The sequence below is a fragment of the Balaenoptera ricei genome, chromosome 6, assembly GCF_028023285.1.
Source record: "Balaenoptera ricei isolate mBalRic1 chromosome 6, mBalRic1.hap2, whole genome shotgun sequence".
Taxonomy (NCBI): Eukaryota; Metazoa; Chordata; class Mammalia; order Artiodactyla; family Balaenopteridae; genus Balaenoptera; species Balaenoptera ricei.
In genome coordinates this window covers 75,764,994-75,783,868 of record NC_082644.1, presented here as the reverse complement: position 1 = coordinate 75,783,868, position 18,875 = coordinate 75,764,994, and the positions used below count along the sequence as shown (strand labels likewise).

At 36.8% G+C, this 18,875-nt stretch overlaps 1 protein-coding gene across 12 annotated transcripts in view; it reads right to left on the bottom strand.

The window, feature by feature from the left end:
* Positions 1-18,875, bottom strand: part of TMC1 (transmembrane channel like 1) — a 395,885-nt gene that overhangs the window by 374,440 nt on the left and 2,570 nt on the right. For 11 of the 12 annotated variants that reach the window (XR_009503683.1, XM_059924903.1, XM_059924912.1 and 8 more), the window contains exon 2: positions 7,695-7,878. The gene's annotated coding sequence lies outside the window, so the exon portion shown is untranslated. Of the gene's footprint in view, positions 1-7,694; positions 7,879-13,547; positions 13,603-18,875 lie in introns of those variants that run through there. The other variant, XM_059924905.1, reaches the window with a different exon arrangement.

Sequence of the window (18,875 nt, the reverse complement as noted above, 5' to 3'; positions counted from 1 at the left end):
CTCTCTCCTCTCTAAAATATTCCCACGCTCCACTGACATCCACTTCTCCAACCTCCTTTCATGCTCTGTCCTCTGCCTGAAATGGTCTCCTCTGCTTAACTCCCTCTCAGTCTTCAAGGTTAAATGCAGATATTCCCTTTTCAGTCCCAACCACCCCAGGCAAAATTTGTAATCATAGCACATGTTTTTGCTACTAGTCTAGCACTTATCACATATTATTGTAATTATTTGTATGTATTTCTCTCCCAGGGAGGTTAAGAAGACCTTGAGTGCAAAAAATTGTTTATTATTCGTTTTTGAGTTCCCAACACATAGTAAACAGCTTGGCACATAGACTGACACCCTAAGTTATTAGGTGGCAAACCTAATAACTCACACAAGCCTGCTGTAAATTAAAAGAACCTCTAAAAAAGTGACAAAAACAATCCTCCTGCCTTTATCTGTGAACCATATTTTTTTTGTATGTTTTTATTTGTCTGTTTAAAAGACCCTCAGAAAAGTAAATGTCACCACCTCTCCACCCTCTCTATTTGTCATTCTCCTAACAGGTCGTTCTAGCCTGTTCCTGCATGTTTCTGCCCTCTGAGAAAATTGTGCCTTCTCCTAGTTCAGAAAACACAAAATAGAATTTTCACAAAATCTGTCTTAATTTTGCCTGTTTCCTGGTTAACTAAGCTATACATGGCACAGACCTCCTCTCTGGATTCTCATCACAGCGATAGGCCTTTTTCTTGCCAGTGAGAAATGTGATGACCACAAGGGAGTCTACTAGTGCCAGAAGGAAGGAGCACACTGAAAAATGGTGCATGGCTTAGCCCTTCAAACAGAGCAAATGCATTTTTGTTTACCAATGTTTTATTTTCCTGTAAGGAGATAAGTAAATGTTTTGATTCCTGATTAACAGATTAGAAAGCAAAGATATAGAAAGAGTAAATTATTTGGCCTAAATCCTATTGTCCTAGAGTTTGGAATTTAATCCAACAGTTTTTACCTTCCAGCCTGCACTCAAACTCAAGGCCAAATTTTCAGAAAATGGATTGTAGCTCTATTATTTTCTTTATCAAGACAATCAGGTCATCCCTTTAAATAACTCCTTTCTGCTTTAGAAGTGATATTAATAGACAATTATCCTAAAAACTTATATGCAAAACAGGCTAATAAAAAGATCTGGCTTTTTTTAAAGTTTATACTGAATAGAAATATAGATAATTGGCAGCGCTGTCTGGACAAAGAGTTATAGCTTTGTGATATAAACACATAGACTGCATGTCCAAATTAGCTCAAGAAATCTCCCATTTCTTAGAGGGCGGGCTGGCTGCCAGCTCTCTAAGAGAGAAAAACACACCCTCTTAGAACATGAATCATTACATAGCACATAAAGCAAGCGTGTGAACACACACACAAACACATACACACACAGAGGCGTTTTAAATAATTGCGTGAGACTTTACAAAATATCCCTTCACCACATATAAGGTACACATTTTTTTTTAATTTAATTTAATTTATTTATTTATTTATTTATTTATTTTTGGCTGTGTTGGGTCTTCGTTTCTGTGCGAGGGCCTTCCCCAGTTGTGGCAAGCGGGGGCCACTCTTCATCGCGGCGCGCGGGCCTCTCACTATCGCAGCCTCTCTTGTTGCGGAGCACAGGCTCCAGACGCGCAGGCTCAGTAGTTGTGGCTCACGGGCGTAGCTGCTCCGCGGCATGTGGGATCCTCCCGGACCGGGGCACGAAACCGTGTTCCCTGCATTGGCAGGCAGATTCTCAACCACTGCGCCACCAGGGAAGCCCAGGTACACATTTTATCAACCAAGATCAGGTTGTCCTTTTCTCATCCATGCTGTCATAAAGGGTAGGCTATTTACCAATAGCATTGCTACATAAGAAGGCTCAAGATGTGCTGTAAACAGGGGTGCCAAACACACAGAGCAGATGACTCAGAACTGATTTTAGAGTACACACTTGTAGGCTGAACTTAGTACCTGCAGCTGGTTATTTGTCAACCCTGTTTTAAAAACAGATTGGTTGACCTTTACGCCTAGAACTAGTTATCTTCTAAATCCCATACCTGAAGTGCAACCTTCTTAGAGAAAGAAGACCTAATCAATGCTTTTAGCATAGGTGCACTAAGATGACCATTCTTTGGAAATGTGGATTGAAATTTTGAACAAGGACAGAGGTGAGCTCCCCAAGCTGAAACACAACAGAAAACCAGAGGCAAGGTGACCAGAAACGACAGTGGGCATTTGGATGGCTCCCATCCATGTCATAAATGAGTGCAGTGAGTGTCCTTATTCTTTTTATTGTAAATATTCAAAAGTACTGACACATTACGATCAGATGGATAGCTTACAACTGAACCAAGGCCAAAATAGTTCCAAAATCCAAAGGCAAAGGAAGCCAGATATCTCAACATGCGTGCCTAAAAAGCAAGTGTAGAGCACACAATAAAATATAAAAAGAAAACTTACAAGAATAATAAATGTGCTTTTTAACTGCCTTGAGACAACAGATTCCTCACAACAATCAGTTCTACGTTAGCTAGCAAAAAGAGCTACTGCGTTGGACCAAAGATTTTTTTTCCCCTTTATAAAAATTTCTGATTTCATCATAAATGCCATGGTATCACTGTCCAAGGGTCTTGGAGTTTAATGCATATTTTTAGAAGTTAATTTAATAGAGTAAAACCACAACTTGCAAATTTCTTTTCTTTTAATATTGGAAGTATACTTGTCTATTTTATACTACTTTTTGAAAAGCTTTTTTTAATAAGGCATTTTTGGAAAGAATATTTTACATACTTTTTTCAGACTAACTCTACTTCTTTTTAATAAAAACTAATCCAAAAAAAGTAAATACAAACAAAGAATTAAAAAATAAATACGTTCCCTATATTAAAAGCAACTTTTTTCTTGCGTGGTTTACCAGTAAACTCAAAATACACTTAAGCTGATAATTAAAATGATCTATAATTGTCTTGTCTTCACTGTTAAAAAGTCCTAGGATAAAATAATGAGAACGTTTGATACTAACAGCTGTGCTTCCACCCAAATACACTGCAACACCCCTGAAATGATAGGTAATGAGGACATTGTTTCCTTAGGTTGCTTCTTAGAAGCATCCATAATGCTGGGTTTTTGTAGAGGCGTAGACATTTTCTTTGTGTTTTTGGTTGGTGATGGTGGTGATAGCTGTTTATGAAAGCCATCAGATATGGTTATTTATTAATACAGAAGCCTTTAAAATGCAATGAAGTCAGGAAAGATAAAAAGTCATCTTACAAATACAAACTTAACTCTTCTATCACAGTCCTAAATAACTGTACAAAAAGTGACATTTGGCTATGGAAACAAAAAATCCTTGTCTCATTATTTCTATCCTTCTCAACGTTCTCACAAGTTATATGAAAAGTTACACGGAGAAAAGAAAGGATTTTTGACAATATTTTACTGAATACATAAAATAATTTTAATCAATACATAGGGTAATATAAAATAACTCACTCAAAAATTAAAATTCCTCAAATTAAGTTAACTCAGTCAATAAATGTATTTGTTTATTATCTGGGTGTCCAGTCATATAGATGTTTTTAAAATATAAGAATGTAAATATAATGTGATGGATTTTCTTGGTTATAAAATTAATAAGCATAAGCATAAAATAATCCATTATTTTTAAATGGAAAATACAGAATGGAAAACAATACTTTTACAGTTTGTTTTGGTTCTTATTTCTAAATAATATGTTTATCAATTTGGAGATTTTCTTATTAACTTCCTGTAACTGCAGAGGAGAACTGAGCTCATTACAAGACTCCACACCTCTCAATTTTCAGGATTATATCACTATTTTTAGTTTCACTATTCATTATCTTAAAATTTAAATAATTTCCTTATACCATGAATTTGTTTTTATTTAAATCTTTTTTTTTTTTTTTGGTTTGGTGTGTAAAATATGTCACACATTCAGAAAGTCATAAAGCATAGATGTATTCTGAAGCAAACATCCATTGGCTGCTCAGATCAAGAAGAGCAATACCAGCCCCAAGAAGCTCCCTCCGTACTTTCTATGTCACAGCTCACTCCCTTTTCCTTAAATGTAACTCTCTCCTGATTTTTTTGGTGTTTACTTCCTTGTTTTGGTGCTTTACATTTTTGCTATCTAAGAATACATCACTCAACATAACAGTCTAGCTTGTTTTTGAGTTTTAAATAAATGGAATTATGCATTATATATTCTTTTACATTAGCATTTTCTAGCTCAATATAATGTTTATAAGATTAATTTATATTGTAGCATTCAGTTGTAGTTCATTTTCTTTGCTATATAGTATTTCATTGTATAATTATACCACAATTTATTAATACATTCTCCTGTCAATAGACATTTAGCTTGTTCCTATGTTGAAGCATATGAATAAAGCGGTTATAAACTTTCTTATACATGTCTCCTGGTACACATGGGCATAGATTTCAGTTGGATATACACCTAAGAGAGGAATTGCTAGGTCACAAGTACAGTATGTTTAGTTTTAGTAAATAAAGTCAAACTACTTTCTAAATTGGTTAAACTAGTTTCCATTCCCACCAGCAGTTGTATGAGAGTTCCAGGTGCTCTACTTCCTTGGCAATCCTCACTATTTTGTCTTTTTAATTTCAGCCATTCTGATGCATATGTAGGAGCATCTCTTTGCATTCTTAATTTGCATTTCTCTGATGACTAATGAGATTGGGCACCTTATCATACCTTTCTTTACCTATTAGATATTTCCTGTTTTAAAGTGGCTGTTGAGTCATTTGCCCATTTTTCTATTGAATTGTATTTTCTTACTGAGTTGTATGAGTTCTTCATATATTCTGGATATAGGCACTTTGTTAATTATATGTGTTCCAGATATCTCCTAATCTGCAGCTTGCCTTTTTACTATTTTAATTATTTTTAATAGTCTTAATTTTACTGTAATCAAATTAATCAATCCTTACCTTTAAGGTTGGTGCTTCTTAATGTCCAATATGCTTAAAAATCATTCTCTCACGTTGAGATCACGAATCTATTCTTCTATATTATCTTCTAAAGCTTTATTGTTTTGCCTTTCATAGTTAAAGGATCTACAATTTAGCTAGAATTGATATTTTTGTGTACAGTGTGAGTGGCTTAAGTTGGGTTTTTTTCCCAGATAGAGCATCCTCTTTTCCAATGCTCAGCAATGTCATTTTTGTCATCAATGTTTAATTTTTTTCGTTAATTTTCAACAGATTCTCTCGACTCCTTACTGTGTAAAATGAGGGTGTTCATACCCTTACAGTTGCTTCCCCTTCCCCTGCCTACCTTTCATCTCCCAACATCTGTCAGCTAGAGCTTTACTTTAACATCATCAAAGCCGAGTGTTTATGTTCTGTTCTTAATCAAGATTAACTCCTCCATGCTTTGTGCATACGTTTATTTTAAAAGCTGATAACCAATAAACAAATTTTTTTTTTACTGCAAAGAAAATTTTATTTTATATATTACTAGTCACGAATTTGCCATTAATTATTACATAAATGCTGCCTAGTGCCATTAACCAAATGGCATGACCATTTTATGTCTACAATTCACTTCTGTATTTACAAACATAATTTTCATGACTCAATAAACAAATTTTATATTATTACAACTATTCATTATTCATCATAGAGCTAGAAAGTGCTAAAAACTACATTCTCTTGCCTATGTTGCTGATGTCACAATCCTTGTGCCACTCAAAGGAAAATACACTAGTGCCAAGATTAGAGTCTCCTCTCTTACATTTTACCAATTGCTGAAAAAATAATCTTGTGTTAAATTGTTTTATATTTGGAACATGATGTTCTGGTAAAGTGTTTTGATCTACTTAGAGTTTCTGGTTATTCTTTTTTACTTTCTTAAGATTCATAGGCTTTTCCCACCATATCCTAATATCCTGCAACTTCTCATTAGCAGCAGCTATTATTTGAAAGCGATTCTTTTCTTTTCCTTGAAAACATTTTTCTGTAGGCCTGCCAATCTCTGTCCTAAAGTAGACCAGTTTTCTTCCTTGGCCTAGTACATAACTGTCATCCTTGGATATTGTTTCATTATTCTCCTAAACAAGTTTTTTTGTATAATATATGCCTGAGAAGAGGTAGACCAACTGTAAGGTTAGAGGACGCACAACCCACACAGGACCACCCTCACGTGTGACATCGGTTGCAAGTTTGAGGGGTTCTCCAAATCATGCTCAGTTTTGATAATTCACTAGAAGGACTCACAGAACTCACTGAAAGCTATTATATTCATGGTTAAGAGTTATTGCAGAGAAAGAATACAGATTAAAGTCAGCCAAGGGAGGAAATACAGAGAGTAGAGTCTGGGGAAATACCCAGTGCAGAGCTTCCACTGTCCTTTCCCCATAGAGTCAAGACACATTACTTCTCCAGTATTGATTTTTGACAATAAGCACAGACGCTTGCCAACCAGGGAAGTTCATTAGAGCCTCAGCATTTAGTTTTTACTGAGGCTCCATTACATAGGCATGATTGACTGCCCTCAAGGTCAATTTTAATCTCCAGTCTCCAGGCCCTCAAGGTGTGACTCAAAGTCCAACCTTGAACCACATCCTTTACAGTTTGGCTGCGCCAAAGCCCCCAGGAAGACAATAACACCCTATCAGGCATGACATTCCAGGAGTTCAGAGATTACCTCCCTAAAGGTGGTGGCAAAGGCCAGACCTCTAGTGGGGTAAGGTTAAATTATTTATTAAACAATCCCACATCTTCCCCTTTCTCGGTTTTCACCCTTTTTTTTTTACTGGAGTACACCCTCAAGTAAAGGTTCATAGATGTAAATTCCCACTTTAAATCTTTAGTGTTCTGAGATTTCACAATGATATGTCTAAATACAGGCCTTTTAAAAATTTATCTGACTTGGCTTTTATGGACTGTTTGAATTTTAAAATCTCCCTTTAGCTCTGGAGATGTTATTTCTTTAACAATTCCTTCCCTCTACCATGAGTGCTTTGTCTTTCTAGAATACCTACTAGTTGGCTATTAGACATCTTGAACTGATTTCCAGTTCTGAGTCCAAAGCTTCTCCAGGGTTCTTCACTGCAGCTTAGTGACTTCTATCCTTGCAGTCCACTTCTCTCATATTCTAGGGTGTTGTTTTCTCCTCTTCTTCCTCTCTGCTCCACTATAAACTTGATAAAGCATGTTTACCTTCTTCTCATCTACTCATGACAACTTATAATTCTCCCCATCTTTGTGGACTACAAATCTTTTTTATTCTCCTAATATTATTTTAAATTATTTCTGTGAGAGATGAATAAATAAATGTGCTCACCTTGACATCGTGAACTAGAAACTGCCCTTATGAATTTAAAAAATATTTTAAAGACAGGTGGCTTTTATCTTCACAGTATGTTTCCTGTGACTATATCAGTGGCATGACACCCAGCAATGAATGCATTCCCTGAGCCTCAATTACACATTTCCAGGACAAGAGCATCTTAGGAGAGGTATACACATAGAGCCTTATATGACACTTCTTCCTTTATCATCTTACATACACAAGATATCACATTATAAATATTAAAAGAAAAAAAAATGACCTCAGTGACTTTATTTTTAAAATTTATTTTCAAAGCTGTTCCTATCTAAAGAAAAACAACAGAAAAAAAGTATAAAACTCTTACCAAGTTCCAGATGGCAGCTGTGGTGTACAAGAAAGAATGCTGGCTTTGGCATCAGAAGACCTGGGTTTGAGGCCTGGCTCTGCTTCTGTTGTCTCAGTAACTTTGATCCAGTTACTAAACTTTTCTGAGTCACAAATTTCTCTTCCATAAACAGACATGTGTCTGTCTCACCACTGTTGAGAGGCTGAAAACAAACAACAGACATGAAGGAACTTTATAAATTTCAATGTAAACAGAAAATAAAATACACTTTCCAAATGACTATATTCTCCAAGGGCGGTTTTGTGCAGAACTCAACAGAATCTTTTAGGGGAAAAAAAAGGTCTACATCTCTGTGACCATCTTTTCTCAGACAAGGAAAAAAAAAAAATCACTCAAAAATCACCTGAATTTTCCATGGGTTCCACCACATAGATAAACACACCCACTGGAGATGATTGTAAACATAATTATAGACTCTAAAAATGGTATATAAAAACAAGTTCCTAATTCGGAGCTTATTCACTTACCCTGTCCTTCAGCAAACATACAATGAATGCCAACAATATTCCAAGCCCTTGAAACATTTTTTTAAAACATCAATTAAACCCACTACTTTCACTCACTCAGAAAGCTTCCTGTTTGTAGGGGAGATCATGTATGTACCCTTATACCCATAGTACAGTATTGGGTATAACAAGTTACATATGCCTGCCGCAAACTAATAAGAAATGATACTTCAGCTTTAAAAAATTAGTGGGTGATATTTCCCACCTATGAGAGTCACAAAATTCCAAAAGTGTGACAATATACACTACTGGAAACAATGTCAAGAAACAGGGTCTCCCAAACATTGCTGTTGAGAATGTAAGATGGTACAAACCTTATGGCAAAGAACTTGGCAATATGTAACAAAATTAGACATAACTTTATCTTGTATTGCTTAGACTCAGCAATCCCACCTCTTGGAATGTATCCAAGATTCACTATCAAAAAATGAAAAGACACATGCACAAGTCTATTCACTGCAGCCCTATGCATAATATCAAAAACTGGAAAAAACCCAAATGTCCATCAATAGGAAACTTGTTGAATAAAACATGGTCCAAAAAAATGGAATATCACACCACCAATTAAAATAAAGGGGGTGAGAGTGAAGGTCTCTAGTACATGACCTCCAGAATATGTTGTTAAATGACAAAAGCTAGGTGAAGATACGCATTAGTATACTACCACTTGGGAAAGGGGAATGTATAAATAAATACATATATTTGCTTATTTTAAAATGGAGCAGGAGAAAGAATAGTCTTTTCAATAAATGCTGCTAGGAAAACTGTATACGTACATCCCAAAGAATGGAGTTGACCCTTATTATACCATATACAAAAATTAAAATGGTTCAAAGACATAAATATAAGACCTAAAACTACATATCTCTTAGAAGAAAACATAGGATAAAAGCTTCATGAAAAGAGAAAAAAAAAATTTTTTTAAAGAAAAAAAAAAAAAGTAGGCTTTCAATTGGCTAAAATAAGTAGAGGAACATCCCAAGAAAAGGGAACTAAGTTCACAGAGGTAACAGATATAGCAAAGTAACGCTTTGTTCTGGGAACTGCGAAAAGCTTGGATTGCCTGAAGAATGGGTTCTGTATAGAAGATATGAAGAATAGGCCATAAAGGAGAGGGCCTCTTATAACAGGTTAATGCATATGGACTTTATTCCATAGGCAATAAGTAACCTTGGAAGGTTTTCATTATCAAGGGGATATGTAATAAAATAGAGCTTAATACCAATAATATTTTACTTTTGTATTAATCTTTATTCTTTTTTTTTTTTTTTTTAGACCATGCCGCACAGCATGCAGGATCTTATTTCCCCGACCAGGGGTCAAACCCGAACCTCCTGCAGTGGAAGCGTGGAGTCTTAACCACTGGACCACGAGGGAAGTCCCTTGATCTTCATTCTTTACAAATTGCTTTTACATACATGATCTCATTTGATCCCCGCCATAATTCTATAGTGGAGGTGTTATTACTACTTGTCAGTAGAATAATCTTTAAACAAGACATAGGCCCAGGTCTTATATGATTTCAAATTCAATCTGCTTCAAATCTACTTCCATTGTAGGAAGACTGATGTTTTGAAGTTGTGTGCAAAATACACTAAAGCGAGAGGATACTGAAGGCAGTAGGGCAGCTCCTGAAGAACAAAGGAACTGCTGAGACAGAGCTGGCTTTTAGGAGCCAGCGTTTAGCCAAGTAATCGAAAACCAATGAGCAGGCTTCTTCTCTTCTAGAAAGTTTGACTCTGCCACGAAGGCAGCGGGAACAGGATTATGGAGATGATCTCAAATTTCTTTAAAATTCCCCCATGGTACTGAGCACTGTCCTAGGCACAGAGCGCTGCCAAATAGGTGCCTGGGGCATTCATTCCTCTCCGTGGGCACTAACACTACATGCCAAGGACCGGGAGAACCTTAGTTCCTACACTGTTCTGAACTGTACTACCTGCTTCCAATTGCCTACTGCAGACCCAGATCACATCACTCCAACAGAATGAAATCAGATGCCTCTTCCAACATGACAAAGATATGTTTGTTTAAATGACAACTGTAGGATTCCGCCAAGGACATGTGGGCCATGTGAAAACTGGAAGCACAGAGCTCACAGCTGTTCATTTCAACAGTCAAGAGTGGACAACTGGTAAGAATCCAAACAATTTTTTATTGTTTAAGTCTTAGGTGCTCTTGTTTTTCTAATAGCTTCCCTGCTACCGATGCAAATTGGATCTCTCAAAATAAGGATTTTTCAGGAAAACGTCTTGCATATGTTAACAAAGACGCGTTTGATTCGACTTCTCTAACACTGAAATATAAAGTGATTAAGATGAAAATTTCCTAACATCATATTACCTTTAAAGGTTATTCTAAAATAGTTAAAACATTAAACTCCAGCTTTGTTTCAAGGCCCCCTCCAGGTTCTGTCTTGGCGTAAGCTGAGCCTTACACAAGACTCCAGCGCTGACTCACTCACCTAGTTCAGACCTTTCTTCAGGGTCCCTGAGTAATGCTAGAAGTGTTAAAGCAAAGGATTAACATCCCTCAACCCAATTCCCTCAAACAGTAGTTTTCTTTTTTCTGCTTTTTGTTTGCTTATTGTATTTTAGCTCAAGAAATCCTATCTTTACAAGAAATCTTTTGTTTAAGTCCACTATATAAAACTGCTAAAAGCAGAGTTGTAGTTGAAGGAGACAGGAAAAGAGGTGAAACCTGATTATTTATCCTCCCTTGGGCCCAAAGCCTTTTGCTGGACACACAGTAAAACAGCTGACCTTAAAGATTTCTGAGGTTAACTTAGAATTTGAGGCATGATCTTCAAGATTTAGGAGCATAAAAACACTGAGTTAGACCAACCTCCTGGGTGTGAATAACAGAGCAGTCTACTTGATCGCTTCACTCATTCATTCTTCCCACAATTATTCACTGAATATTTATGAGGTGCCAGGCACTGTTCTTAGCGCAAGGGATATAGCAGGAAACAAAAGAGACTAATTTTGTGCCCTCATGGAGCTTACAAGATAGTTGGGGGAAGACACTTAATAAAGACATAAATAAAACTATATATGTTTAGTGTGTGTGTGTGAAAAAAAAAAAAAAAAAACTATATATGTTTGATGTGATAGAAAATGGGTATGAAGAAAAGTAAAATAGGATGAGGGATAGAAAAAAGGTATACACGTGTGAGTGTGCGTGTGTGTGTGTGTGTGTGCTCTTTTATGTGGTGAGTTGGGAAAGGCCTCCCTTGTGAGGCTAACCTTTAATCGGGGAGTCAATAAAGTGAAATATCTGGAACAAGAGCTATTCAGGTGGAAGAAACAGTAAGTAGAAAAGCGCTGAAGCAAGCGAGTGCTTGGCATGTTTGAGGAAGACCGAGGAAGCCAGAGTGACAGGAGCAAAGCAATGAAGAGTGACAGCAGTAGAAGATGAGGTCAGGAGGATATCAGCTCCTCGGGGGAAGAGGCCAGATCACCCTCAATGTCGCTCTTCAGGGGCCAGCTGCAAGTTATGGAGTGGGTGGTCAACAAACACGTGTTGGAGAGAATCAGAAAGTCCATTGTTCTAATAAAAAGAACAAATTAAAGAGTATATATAATTTCTTAGTTCTTCCATGAGAAAGTCTGAGGTGGAAATTTTGTAATGTATTTGTCTGATTAGAGTCCAGAACATCTCCTCCCTCCCTAGTGACCCCTGCCTTGGAGACAAAGTGCCTTCAGTGTTTTCAGGGCCACATCTCCCACCAAAGTCAGTTTCTGATGTTCTTACTGCTTGGATTACATAGGATGGAATGTTCCAAGGAAAATGATGACTAGTGAAGGATGAACAACATTAATAGATTAGATCCCCTGGCACATAGAAATCACTTTTAGATCAGAAAAGAAACAAATTGTTGCAAAATCAATGGCCTTGCACTGTAGCTCTGAGCTTCACAGAACTTCTGTCAAGTGTAGTTTTGGTCAACCATGTCACTCCCTCAGCCACTTAGAGCTGCATTAAGCACAATTCCAGAGCTAAACTGATATTATGAGGTAAAAATTGGTTGACTCTTTTACTTGTATTTCTGGGAGCAGGCCACTTTTAGCATAATTTCTTAAGAGGAGCAATTTTCAAATAAGGTTTTATGGCAGGCTTTGTCTTGTGTTTCTTTTTGTAAGGATAGCCATAGTCTCATCATTCCCTCTCTTGGGACCCACCATCCGCCACAAATTTCCTGGTTTCCTAATCCCCTTTGCAATTTGTGAGTGAGTTAATAACAGCAAAAAAGTCATTCTATTTGCAACTCTAAATATATCAAGATTGCCAGACTGTTCAAGAAAAAAAATGCAATCTTTGCGTTTAGATTTTTTCTTAAAGGGATATTTCATCTTTGTTGTAATGAAGTTAATTCCAGACCACACACCAAAAAAAGCCATAAATCTGTGCAACATAGATAATGAAGTAACTTAGACTGTTGACTGCAGGTGAAACAGGAAGAGTAGAATATTTTGTAGGCCTATTATGAGTAGAAGCAGGACATTACATTTAAACTGCATGACATTAAAAGTCAAAAAGGATAGGAACTTTTGCTGTCAGAGAGTTTGTTTGGTTTGGTTCCTCATCAGCACCCTTTCTGCCCTGATATATTAGAATGCAAGGCAAGTGGTAGGCCTCTTATCCTTTTTACCTTTTCCTGTCTCACAGGGAAAGGTACTGACCCTGTGGATAGGGTAAGTCAGCAGCTCTGACCTTACCATTTATACAGCTGGGTTTATGAAAAGATATTCACTGCCAGTAGTTCACAATGAAGGTCCTGCCAAACTCCTTGACGACCATGAGGCAGGTCACCCACTCACCTGCTCCAGGTATGATCTCCCTCACCTTTCCTCAAAATAAATAGTACTTGGACTAGGGTGACCAACCATCTAGGATTGCCCACAACTGAGGGATTGACTGGGACCTGGGACTTCTAGTGCTAAAACTGGGAAAGTCCCAGGCGAAGCAGAGGAGGTGCTCACCCTAAGTTGGATCCCCACAAAGTATGAAGCAGCTCTTGACTGGGAGCTGTGGACAGTGGGCCTTGGTGGAGTTGCACGGCTCCCTTTTACCACAACCAGGGTAAGGCCTCACTGTCCAGGCCTTTGAGGAACACCATGTAGAAGTCCTCTCATTTGTCCAGTACCACGGTAACCTCTGACAATTTCCACGTTAGCAAAATGGGGACAATAATTGTGCCTACTTCCTAATTCTTTTATGAGAATTAATTAAGTTAATATTAGTATGTATAAAGTGCTTACAGCAAAGCTTGGCACTTAATCAGTGCCTAACAAATGTTACCTACTGTCATCATGGTCATTAGTTTCTGGATGGGAGAGAAATGATGCAGGACTTCACACTGTAGTTGATTCTCTCCTAGTGAATCTTAACCAGCTTATGCATATTATCTTTTCAAAAGTGAGAAAAGAAAGAGAGAGGAAGGAAGGAAGAAAGATAGGAAAGAAGGAAGGGAAGGTGGAAGGGAAGAAAGGAGGGAGGGAGGGAGGGAGGAAGGAGGGAAGGAAGGAAAGAAGGAGAGATTACGGTTAGTAAAGTCAGTTAAGATTTATCTGCTTTCTTAAAAAGTAATTCTACCCACAAGGACTGACATTTGAACAAGGTCAAAGTCCATATGAAAAATATTTTTAAAAATGGAAACAATTGGTATTAATACATGGCATTTTCAGAATAAGTTACTGCTCTTATCAACACTGTTTATCATAGTTTAGAAATGCAAACAATCTGACCATCCACCAGTAGGATAATGATTAACATAAATTATGTTACATCCGTACTCAAATTCTGTTAATTGAATGTGTTAAAATAAATAAGGTCAATATTTATGCACTGATATGGAAAAGATCCCCAAAGCATACTGTTGCAGAACAATATATACAGCACAATTCCATGTATGTAAACAAATCACAAAGATGTCTGTCTCTCTCTATATATAAATGTAAGTACATGAATGCATAAAATAAGGTTTGAAAGTATAGACACATAAGTACCTAAGGATTATCTTTGGGAAGAGGAGAATGGGTTGGGGGTTGCTTGAACAGGAGACTCATTTTTATGTTAAAATCGTGTGCTGCTTGAAATTTATTCTCCGAAGAGAATATATTCATATATTATTAATCCTTTGTAATTTTTTTAAATAGCATAATAAAACAGATGTAGAATAGAATTCCACCCCAAAATTCTTTTGTTATTTTCTCCTTCTTTTTCCTTCATCCTCAATATACCTCCAAAATAGGAAAACAAATTTGCTGTAAATGGCAAAGCATCCAAGTTACTGCAGATGAGGTGTATGGCATATAATTCACTAACTGATAATGAGAGTTGACAATAGTAAAGAGCCCACAAAATTATACCCAAGTACAAACTGAAAGAAATAGCCACCCTGTTGAATATGTTTAGCAATAAGTTCTAAAAAATTGATGGCTGTTTTTAACCAATGGCATCTTAATAGTCATAGAATACAAAAACCGAAGACTAACGTTACGTTTTTCTGAGGTCTTTGCAAACTAGATAATGGTAATAATCTGGATTAAATCTTGTATCACGATTTTAGGGAGGTTGGGATGGGTTACTGTGTGAGCACATCCTTTTGTAGCATTAGCGGTATCAGCGCATAACCTGAATACCGAAGATGCTGTCTAGAAGACTTCTGTGCTGGGTGGACAGCTGAAGAGGACCCTCTAAAAGTCTGTAACTATGACTAGTTTAGGAAAGGTATTACTGCATTGGAAAGGACTTGAGCCTCAAAGACTGACCTGGGTTTGACTTCACTCTTCAATAACAACTATATGATTTGAGATACATTACTTATCTCCTTGTACCTCTCCCCTACCTCTGTCAAAAAGCATAATCATCACTACTTCAAAGGATTATTGTAAAAATTAGAAATAAGGTATATAAAAGCACAAAGTAAGCACAAAATAAATACTAAATATATTTGCCTGAAACTTATATAGTTCCTTTAATCCTTATGCAGTTACACTGTTGTACTGGTTTTCATTTTTAAAAATAATTTATTATGAATTTCTGGCTTTTTACCCTTTTTAAAAATTCTACCTTAACTATAAGGTCAAGTGATTACAAAAGAATAAAGCTTTCAAAAACATTTAATGAACAGAAATTTACTCATTCAAATATGCACTCAAAGAAATCATGGGGTCTTATAATTGCCAGGGGCTGAAGAAGTCATCTGGTTGAATCTAACTCCTATTGCATGAAACCTTTATTTCATACTCTACTCCTGAAGGCTACTCAAAAAGAAGCATGCTTCTTAACCTCTAAGCCAGAAAAAAACGGGGGGAGAGAAGTCTTTTTGAAAGGAAGAGCTGGACTAGAAGAGAAGCCACAAGTGTACCTGGAGTATCAGCACCTACCTCTTTCTAGCAGAACCACTGCACCAGGTGATAGCATTTACATCTATGGAAGTGAGTGAAATCGCTCTGAGAGTAGGTGTAGTAGAGAAACAAAGAGTGCTTGGGTGCTAGACTTAAGGAACGCCACATTTAGAAGTTGGATAGAGAGGTTAGAACCGGCAAACGAGACTTAGGAGTTGCCTGTTAGGTTGGAAGAAACTATCTAATCAGAGTTTCCATTGAGGTCACAGTTTTAGGTGAGATGAGTGATATACAAGATATACAAGGGTGGTTCACATTAGAACGGGAAAGATAATTATGACGTAAATTAAAAGAGGAAATGCTCCTGGAGAGGCAGCAGAACATTGAACCAAGGGACAGAAGGCTAGAGTTAAATTCCCAGCTCTGACTCTTACTAGATGTATTGGACAGGACACATGAGTTTGCCCTGAGCCTCAGTCAACTCCTCTGCAAAAGGAGAGATGATAATACCTATCTCAATGGGCTGCTGTAGGAGTTCACTGAATTAATGTATTCGAATATACACTGTAAATGAAAAAATGTTACACAAACTCTCTGCCTAGAACTTACATTCTTCCAGGACGAGGGCCCACCCTACCCATTTCTCTCTTACCAGTCTTCTGATTGAATCCTGACCTCCCTGATGGTTAACTACCTGCTTTCTGTGATCTTTTTCTGTTGCCTGACAGCTAGGGCCTTAGTGCCAATTGCCACTGCCCGAGCTCTGTACCATTCTAGTTGCCGTGGGGCACTTGCCAAATCACTGACCCCATTCCTGACTGTCTTTCTGGCCCACCTACCACCTATGAGCCCAAGTTATGACATGCTCCAAAGTGTTGTTTCAGAGCCAACCCCACATATAACTACTGAGATTCAAATCACATACTTAACATCTATATCTAGATTGTTTGCTCAGTCACAAAGATTTCTTAAAGTTCTTGAGACCAAAGTACCTTGTGTCTTACAAAGGTGATATCCACAGCAATACATATATATATACACACACACACATAGATATTCATCAATTTCCTTCACCTTAAGTTAATTTGCATAAATAATAAAGGCTTTTGTTCATTTAAATAGTCATAAAAATTGTTTATGGTTATGATGAAAATATCTGGATTGTGTCTAAAAGTCTTCTCTAATTAGGTAAGCCATCCATGCCATTTATTTGAAGATTCTTTGATCAAGTTGTTTTCATTGAAAATAAGTATGGCTTTCACATTATCAAAAGGTCTACACTGTAATTAAATTGCTACTTGTTTTATCACTTCCCTGGGGAAAAATACTCAGCCAGTCACTTGTTGAGCTAGGTCTAAAACCAATCCATTATTGGACTCACTGATATTTTAATTACTATTTAATTACTAATTATTAGAGGAAAAATTTTTAATTAAATAATGGTATGTTCTACTCTTAATTTTTTAATTAGTTGATTTGCTCTAAATACAATATTATATCCTTTCAGCCAATCATTTTGAAAATAATAAAAATACAGTTGAATCTTGTTACCTTGATCTTTGAGATCTGGGAAGGGGATAAAGAAGGAGAGAGAAGAAGGGTACTATGTGAACATCAAATGACACCTAATGGTTTTTAAAACCCCAGCAAAGACTTTGTGCTTCACCAAGCTCTACTCAAGCACAGAGAAAAAATGTAATACCCATGACAGGGTGTTACAATCATGCCATACATAGAAGCAATTCTTATTCCATAATGGAAAGCTCCATGTCAAACTAAAATAACTCCAGGTCTTTTATATTTTACAGTGGACTAATAACCTTTATTGCTATTTTTAAAAGATGTTAGTTTCTACTTTCTAAGAAATTGAATTAATTTGCTCTTCTCCAATTATCAATCCCCTTTTTGGCTCATCCCTAGATTACAAAGAAAAATGTAAGTGAACCTGTAATGACTTTACCTGAATTCTTAAGCAGAATACAAACTGTTCCAACTTTCTCATATGACACGCCAGTTTGCTATAGTTAACTAATTTAAGGAAATAAGCCTAGTTCCACTGGTGATGGAGATGACTGGCAATGGAACTCAGATTTGGGTGAGTTTTCAGCATCCATTGTCATTGGTTATATGCTCCCATAGCATTCTGTCTTTCTTTCAAAATATTTACCAGCTCATTACATATTTGCATGATAATATTGTTAACGTCCTTCTCCCTAATATGACAGTAAGATCCATGAGAACAAGGGTAAGATCAATTTTTTCCCACCAATGTACATTCCAGCACCCAGTTTAGTGGGTACCTAGAATGTAGCAAGTGTGCAAAACATTTTTATGGAAAAAAATGAATAAAAAAATAATTGAGTTAGTATTATTTTCAAGGAGTATTTAGGAATGGATCAGTACCAGTCACTTGGTATGTCCCATGTAATGAAATTCTACAAAAGGTATTTTTTGAACAATCAATAACACCACATTTCGAGCACACACCACTTTCTCTGGTACTTTTTGCAGAGGCTGGTTTTAACCTTCTCTGATGACCATGGTGACAGCCCTTTTGCATACTATATTAAGAGCATTCTGCTATATATTTTTGTGTTCTATAGTTTGTCTTTACAGACCAACTGAAAATTTAGAACACCAAAACAAAAACAAAAACACTCCTTAGAAGCATATCCCCTAATCTGTTACACCAGAAATATGAGGAAAAAATTTCTTTTTAACTTTTTCCCTTCACATGGTGTGAACATCTGATTGAGAGATCTCTTACAGCATGGTGGGGTAAATCAATGGTTCTCAAACTTGAGCGTGCATCAGAATCACACGGAGAACCTGTTAAAACACAGATCACTGGACAAACCCTCAGAGTTTGTGATTCCACAGGTCTGGTGTGGGGGCCTGAGAATTTGTATTTCTAACAAGTGCCCAGGTGATGCTGATGCTGCTGGTCTGGAGACCACACTTTGAGAACGACTAGTGTAGGTGCTGGAAGGGTAACCTGCTAAAACTAGGTTCAATGCCAGGTATATTCCTGGTTGAAATAGTCTCATAGAGAAAATTATAAATGGTTGGTAGAGAAGACATTATCAGAAGGTGCTACATATTATGCAATACATTATTAAATAACCAGCTTGCCTTATTACTTAGCTGGGTTTTTTTTTTTTCTTTCAATTACACTTCTTCAGGAATTATCTTGTTTCACTTTTTAATAACTAAAATGGGAGGAGGGTGAAATCTCTAAGTTATTTTTGTCCTCAGTAAGAACCACCTCCATTCATTCCCTG